The sequence below is a fragment of the Palaemon carinicauda genome, chromosome 7 (genome assembly GCF_036898095.1).
Source record: "Palaemon carinicauda isolate YSFRI2023 chromosome 7, ASM3689809v2, whole genome shotgun sequence".
Taxonomy (NCBI): domain Eukaryota; kingdom Metazoa; phylum Arthropoda; class Malacostraca; order Decapoda; family Palaemonidae; genus Palaemon; species Palaemon carinicauda.
Genome location: NC_090731.1, coordinates 105,261,867 through 105,269,366, shown reverse-complemented (window position 1 = coordinate 105,269,366; position 7,500 = coordinate 105,261,867).

The following is a 7,500-nucleotide window of genomic DNA, read 5'->3' as shown; positions in this document are numbered from 1 at the left end:
GAGAAAATCATGAGCTGCAGGGTCCGGGTTTTCTGTAATGAAGCGCAGACAGTTGACTTCTGGACTCGCTGGGTCAGAACTGGATCTGGTAGCGGTAGAAACTTCAACCGTAGTTCCAATGCCAGGGGGAACCACACGCTGTTCGGCCACTTGTGGGCCACTATTGCCGCTACCCCCTTGAAGGATCTCAGTTTGTTGAGGACCCTCAACAGAAGGTTGTGAGGAGGGAACAGATAAATCCTGGACCATCTGTTCCAGTCGAGGGACATCGCGTCCACTGCTTCCGCTAAGGGGTCCTCGTACGGGGACACGTACAGGGGCAACTTCTTGTTGTCTTTCGTCGCAAAGAGGTCTATCTGCAGTTCTGGGACTTGACTCAGAATGAAGGAGAATGATCCTGCGTCTAAGGACCATTCCGACTCTATCGGTGTTAACCTGGATAGAGCGTCTGCTGTCACATTACGGACTCCTTGAAGGTGAACTGCCGACAGGTACCACTTCTTCTTTTCCGCCAATCGGAAGATGGCCAACATCACCTGGTTGAGATGTGGTGACCTCGATCCTTGTCGATTCAAGCATCTCACAACTACCTCGCTGTCCATCACCAACCTTATGTGGATCGAGTGACGCGGGGAGACTTTCTTTAAGGTAAGGAGCACTGCCATAGCTTCTAGAAAGTTTATGTGAAAGGTCTTGAATAGTTTGGACCAAGTCCCCTGCACTTTTTTCCGATGAGAGTGACCTCCCCATTTCTCGTTCGAGGCGTCTGAGTGAATCGTCACCGACGGGGGAGGTGGCTGAAGAAGAAACGACTTCTTTAGATGTCTGGCATGGGACCAAGGCCTGAGAAGAGTACGCAGCCGAAGCGGAACTGGTCTTCTCAGATCTCTTCGCGCGTTTGATGCATAACTTCTCCAAACTCCGGTTGCATCCTTTAGCTGTGCTCTTAGCACCGGGTCTGTCACCGAAGCAAACTGGAGAGAACCCAGTACCCTCTCCTGTTCGCGTCTTGATATCCTTTCGGAATCTAGAAGTCTCTTGACAGAACCCGCTATCTCCTTCCTTTTCTTCGCCGGGATGGAGAAACGGTGTGACATTAGGTCCCAGTGGATTCCCAGCCACTGAAACTTTTGAGATGGAGAAAGTCGAGACTTTTTTCTGTTGATCTTGAAGCCTAGATACTCTAGGAACTGGATCACTTGACTGGAAGCTTGCAAGCATTCGGTCTCGGATGCTGCCCACACCAGCCAGTCGTCCAGGTAGGCTACTACCTGAATTCCCTTTAGGCGTAATTGTTTGAGAGCTACGCTCGCAAGCTTCGTGAAGATCCTTGGGGCTATATTTAGCCCGAATGGCATGGCTCTGAAGGCGTATAGTCTTCGTTGTAGCTTGAACCCTAGGTAGGGGGAGAGTCGACGGTTGATTGGGACGTGCCAATAGGCATCTGACAAGTCTATGGAGACGGTATATGCCCTCATGGGCAGTAAGGTCCTTATGTGTTGCAGTGTTAGCATCTTGAACTTGCAATTCACTATGAACTTGTTGAGTGGCGACAAGTCCAGAATGACTCTGAGTTTTTCCGAGTCTTTCTTGGGAACACAAAACAGCCTCCCTTGGAATTTGATGGACTTCACCCTTCGGATAATTTTTTTCTCCAACAGTTCTTGGATGTACTCCTCCAGAACGGGGGTGGAGTGTTGGAAAAACCGAGGGCACGGGGGTGGAGTGCTGTACCAGCTCCGGCCCAGTCCATTCTTGAGTAGGCTGTGGGCCCAGGGATCGAAGGTCCACCGATCCCGAAAATTCTGAAGTCTCCCTCCTACCGGTATCATCTCACTTGGACTGCCGTCCAGAGGTCTTGCCTCCCTGACTGCGACCACCCCTGAATCCCTTTCCCCTTGAGGGGTGCCTAGACGAGCCTCTGGCTGCTCCTCTAGGCTTTGCTCGAAAGGAAGTTGACTGCCCTTCGAACGTTGGGTTGAATGCCGTGGACTGTGTCGACACGGCCTGGGGTACCCACTGGAATGTGGTCGGGGTTTGTGCCACCATCTGGGGCACTGAAGGCAATGGCAATTGCAGTTGCTGTTGCTGTCTAAGTGGCTTGGCTGGCCGAGACGGTAGCCTAGTCCTCATAGTCTTCCTCTTTGGTTGAGGACCCTCATCTGGGGAAGACTTTCTTTTGATAGCCAGGCCCCACTTCTGGAGAAGGTTTCTATTCTCCGTGGCGGCCTTATCAACAACTTCTTTGACCAATTCGCTAGGGAAAAGGTCTTTGCCCCAAATGTTGGAGGAGATTAGTTTCCTTGGCTCGTGCCTCACCGTAGCCGAGGTGAACACGAACTCCCTACAAGCTCTCCTCGCCCTGACGAAGCTATAAAGATCCTTCGTCACTGTGGCCAGATGAGTCTTGGCCACTACCATGAACATTTCATGGACCTTGGGGTCACTTGCCATTGTCTCAAGAGTAGTCTGAAGAGACATTGGGGCAGCCAGTCTTTCTTTTGTCTCGAGCTCTCTCCGCAAAAGAAAATCAGACAGCTTAGGGAGGTCTTCGCCGAACTGACGTCCGGCAATATCAGCCTCCAACTTCCCGACTGAGAAGGTAAGATGGACGTCCTTCCAGTCCTTGTGGTCCATAGGCAGGGCCAGCGACAAGGGTTTACACTCCTCCAGGGAGGGGCAAGGCTTGCTGGCCTCGACTGCTTTTAGTACAGCCGCAAACCCATTCTGTAAAAAGGGGAAGGCTCTAGCAGGAGAGGACACAAAGGAAGGGAGCTTCTTACTCAATGCAGCTACCTTTGAGTTCGTGAAGCCCCTCTCTTTCATCGAGGATGAAAGCAAAGCTTGAGCCTTAGCATGGTCCATCACTATGACCTCCTTCGGCTCTGTCTCCTCCTTTGAAGCTGGTTCCTTCCTCAACCGGACATAACTGTCCGGATATGACCCCTTGCTGGGCCAGATTCGACCTCCTCTAGGGGAACTGAACCCAACTTATCCGAGATGACGATCTTTCCAGTCGTCATCGGCATGTGCTCAGCATACCTCCACGGGTTAGCATCTGAGCACAAGGGAAGGTCTTTCACATTGAGCCTTTTCTGGGGCCCATGTGATGCTGCAAGCCTCTGCATCTGAAGTTCCATTGCAGCCGCCTTCTCCTGATTCTCCTTCTGCATTTGTTGGATCATTCCAACAATGGAGGAGAGGGCCTGTCCCAGCTCTACTGGGAGAGCGGACGATGTTGAGGTAATAGGCTCGGGGATCTGAACCGGAGTAGCTGACACCTCGTCGACCTCTTCCTCTACAATGTCTGGGGCTTGAACTTCATCCTGGGCTCCTGCCAGGAGGTCTTCCTCCAGACGCTCGGACACGTCAGACATCCTGTCGTCCAACTGGATGTCTTGCAAGGCGACCGCGACTTCAGCATCCACCTGGATCTGAATTTGGGGGATCTCCTCTTGAGGCTGGGGAATCAGTGCATCAGCTGATGCCCTCGGGAAAAGGTAAGCCCTCATCTTCTCACTTGGAAGATAAGGTCCAGAGGTGTTCTTCTGGAAGCCCCTTACCCATGTACGAAGCTTCTCCCTTGCTATATCCCTTGATTCCGCCGTCATAGGGGAATCAAAGTCCTCAGTAATCAGGTTAGTGCACACGGTACATACCTGAGGGTCCCAATACTGGAGATCACCCTTGGAGACAGCGCATACTGCGTGCCTCCTAAAAAACTCATGTCCGCAGAGGTTCTTACTGCGGACGTTGCAGAAAACACTTCCGCACTTCGGATGGTCCTCCTGTAAAGAGAAGAAATTTCCATGAGTATCAAGTGAACTACATATCACTGGATATGCATAGTTTAGCATAACAAATCAGAAAGGATAGACACACACTTGTGTTTCCTTCACAACCAATTGCTGCAGCCTTCCAGATAATAAAATCGTATGGTTAATCTGTCCTAGAGTAACCAATGAAAAGTTTCCAGAGGAAACAGGTGTAGCTCACACCTAAGGTATGATTTTAAAATACCGGATAATAGACAAGAAAGAACTCACTTTCTTATCTGTAAGGCAACACCAAAGGGCTGTGCAAGACAACACAGAAGTGTTAGAACACACAGTGCTGTACCAAAACTTATACTATAGTTTTCTTCCTACAGTATATGTTATACTGAAGAATACTGGTACAGTATAGAAGGTAATGTGCCGGCCAGCACACACCATAACTAGCTTTAAAGTATACTACTTAACAGCTATAAGGCGGCAGAATGCTGGTTCAAATGCATGTGCCGGCCGGTAACTGCCGGCCGGCAACAGCCAATGTCGGCCGGCAATGACTGCCGGCCGGCAACTACACAAGGTAGTACCCGGCTGCCGGCTACTGCTCATAGCGACCGGCAGACAAGGGCTGACAATAGCCGGCCGGCAAAGGTAAACAACCGATGCCGGCCAGCAGCAAAAGAACCAGAGGACTACGACTGCCCGGCTGCCGGCCTCATAGGCCGGCAGCCGGGTCGGGTACAGCACTAGAAGAAAACAGAATGGATGCCGGGATAAGAGCGTAAACTACCTCCAAGCCCGGCAATCCGAAAGAGTGCATATAAGGAAGGGGAGAATCTAATTCAGGCTTCCTAACCAATGCCGTCTGGCTCTACAGGCAGACATGGATGAGGGACCAAGGGAGGTCCGGGCAGCACTCAAAGCAGAAGACCCTTGCCGGCCGGCAGACTCTGCCGGCCAGCAAGGGACTGAGTCAATTCCACATCCTAACCTATCCTAGGTCCAGATGTAGAATGACGTACAGTACTGTAATGGCTAGGCCATTACGGAGATAGAGGGGGAAGGGACAAAAGAGGGTCCTACCAACCTTGCTTTAGTGAAGAATCACCCGCAGCCAAGAAAACTCATCTTAGCCTAAGGGAGATCCAAGGAGGGAGGCCAGCAATACTTGCCAGCCCCCACTGAACCAAAGCAAGGAAGGTGTTGCTACTCCCAGGGAAAGGATCTTATCCTCCCACCGAGAACAGCAACAAGGAATAGTCTGCTAGATCACAAAAGAAGGAATCATCTCGTACAGAAACCTTCGAAAGTGACCTAAGGAGGCTAAGCCTCCTATGTCTGTGTCAGGCCAGCGAGGGAGACTCTACCCCAAGCCAGACAAACACGGACTCAGACTAAAAACTCTGATGTTCTGTCCCTCTCTGAAGCCAGACTTACTGGAACAGGGAGGTACAGTAACACCCCAGTATAGTTGTATCGAAAGTTAATTCAGATAAACCACTAGGGTTAAGCCCAATGCTTAAACAGAGGGAAAGGGATTGCATACCTTCTCCGAAGAAAAGAAAGCAACCGGGGAGTATGAGAAAGTATACTAAGGCTCCATAAGCAACTTAGCCTAGGCACCAAGAGAATCAATTACCTAAATCACCGAAACTCACTCGTATACTATCTTGGAAATAATCAACATAATCTTAAATGTATAAAAAACAGCCTAAAGCTTCAATAAAATTTTGAAACACTCGGAAATCCAAAATCATGCAGGAAAGTACTAGGACCAAACGACTAGGCTACATGGCCTAGCGTAGGCCAGAGTTGGCGAATACTTCGCCAAAAAAATAATACTAAAAGCACGAAAAAGGAAATCCTATGTAACGCTAAATAGCTAAAATTTATTAAAGCAAAACAACCGGGAATGTCGCTCTGGCAAACTAAAACTCATACCTAGCGAGCGACAGCGTCCATGACGCCTCCGGTAGGCAACGGCTCTTTTAACAAAGATTATTACTATTAATCACTTTAAAATTTACCAAGAGCCTACATTTATACATAAAAGAAGTTGGAGAAGCCATGAAAAGATGAATAAATCCAAGATTTGCGAGAAACACAGGAAAAAACACCAAGTTGTTAAGCTACGCAAAAAGGAATGCAGATGGCGCCAGGATTGGCACAATGCACGCTTACGAAACGGGAGAAGAGGGATCCTTGGGAGCGGCTCCCCCTTTTTCTTTCTCGTTTTCGTTTTCTTGCCAATTGACCCCTTCGATGTGTTATCTCTGTTTGGGGTGCAGATTGCCATGTGGCGTGTCAAGAATACGTCCTCTGATATGTCGCGATATCCCTTTCATTAGGGATATTCGCTCCAGGAGTTAGAATTCTGGGTACCTTAAGGTAAATTCTCTGGGAATATCGCCGTAGTTGTAATATACCCTAGGAAGCTACCCTATAGGAACTTCCATCAGGACGACATGGCTTGAGCCCATAAAATATATATATATATATATATATATATATATATATATATATATATATATATATATATATATATATATATATATATATATATATATATATATATATATATACAGTGGAACCTCTACATCCGATCTTATCTACATCCGAATTTTCCAACATCCGAAGTAATATTCGAGCAAATTTTTGACTCTACACCTGAATTTTATTTCGACACACGAAGTAAGCAATTTTCGTCGTACCGGTTGTATCCGAATTTTTCGACACGCGAAGTACAATTCGAACACGTTCCTACTCTACACCCGAATTTTTTTTTCGACACCCGAAGTAAACAATACTCGTATGCGTAGTCGGTGCTCATAGCGCCTGATGTGTTTTTTATTTCCGCCAATAGAAGGCAGCACTTCAACCTCAGAGGGACCCTCAATTAGCGTGGCTTGGGTCAGTCCTCTGTTCTCGTTGGTTTTCTGTGGTTGTGCCCTGTGCGTTCTGCTATTAATTGTGTTTTAATCGTGATTTTTTACGTTCATCCTTTTACAGTATTTTACGAAAATCATGGGTCCTAAAAGGCTTAGTTTCGCAAGTGGTAGTGGTAGTGGTGAGAAAAGGAATAAGGGAATGCTTTCTTTAAAAGTAAAGCAAGGAATTATTGAAAAGCATGAGCGTGGCGTCCGTATGAGTGAACTTGCAATAAGTTCCGCGCAAATAAAAGAGGTGTTAGGAAAATATCAAGACGTGGTCGACTTCATCGAAAAATACCATCCAAAGAAATTGCAGGTTTGTCGTGTAGTTGCGCAGCTTGATGATGTTTCCCTAACTTATTTTCGAAACATTCTGAAAAGCTGTACCAAGCAACTTTCTATCGATAGCTTCTTTAAAAAAACTACGAAGCGAACTCGTGATGAAGAGGAAGGAAGTGGTTCAAAGAAAACAGCAAAGAGTGAAGAGAGAAAAATTCAATCAATTTTAAGTGTAGAGAGTGAAAGTGATTAAAATTAATCATCAAAAAGAAAAAAAGAAAATGTAAAATAAAAATATAAATTATAAAAAAAAAAAAATAAGCTAAGTTATGTTAAAGTTAACTTAGTGTAAGTTAGAATAAGTTACGGTAGTGTACGTTTATCGTAGTTAACCTCTCTCCCTCCTCGCCGCCCGTCCGTCTCCTCTCTGCGTAGCAAGACTAACAACACCTGCGCTGGAGTTTCTAAGGTAAAGTGACGCTAAAAACCCGTTTCTTATTTATCATTTTTTGCTAATTCTT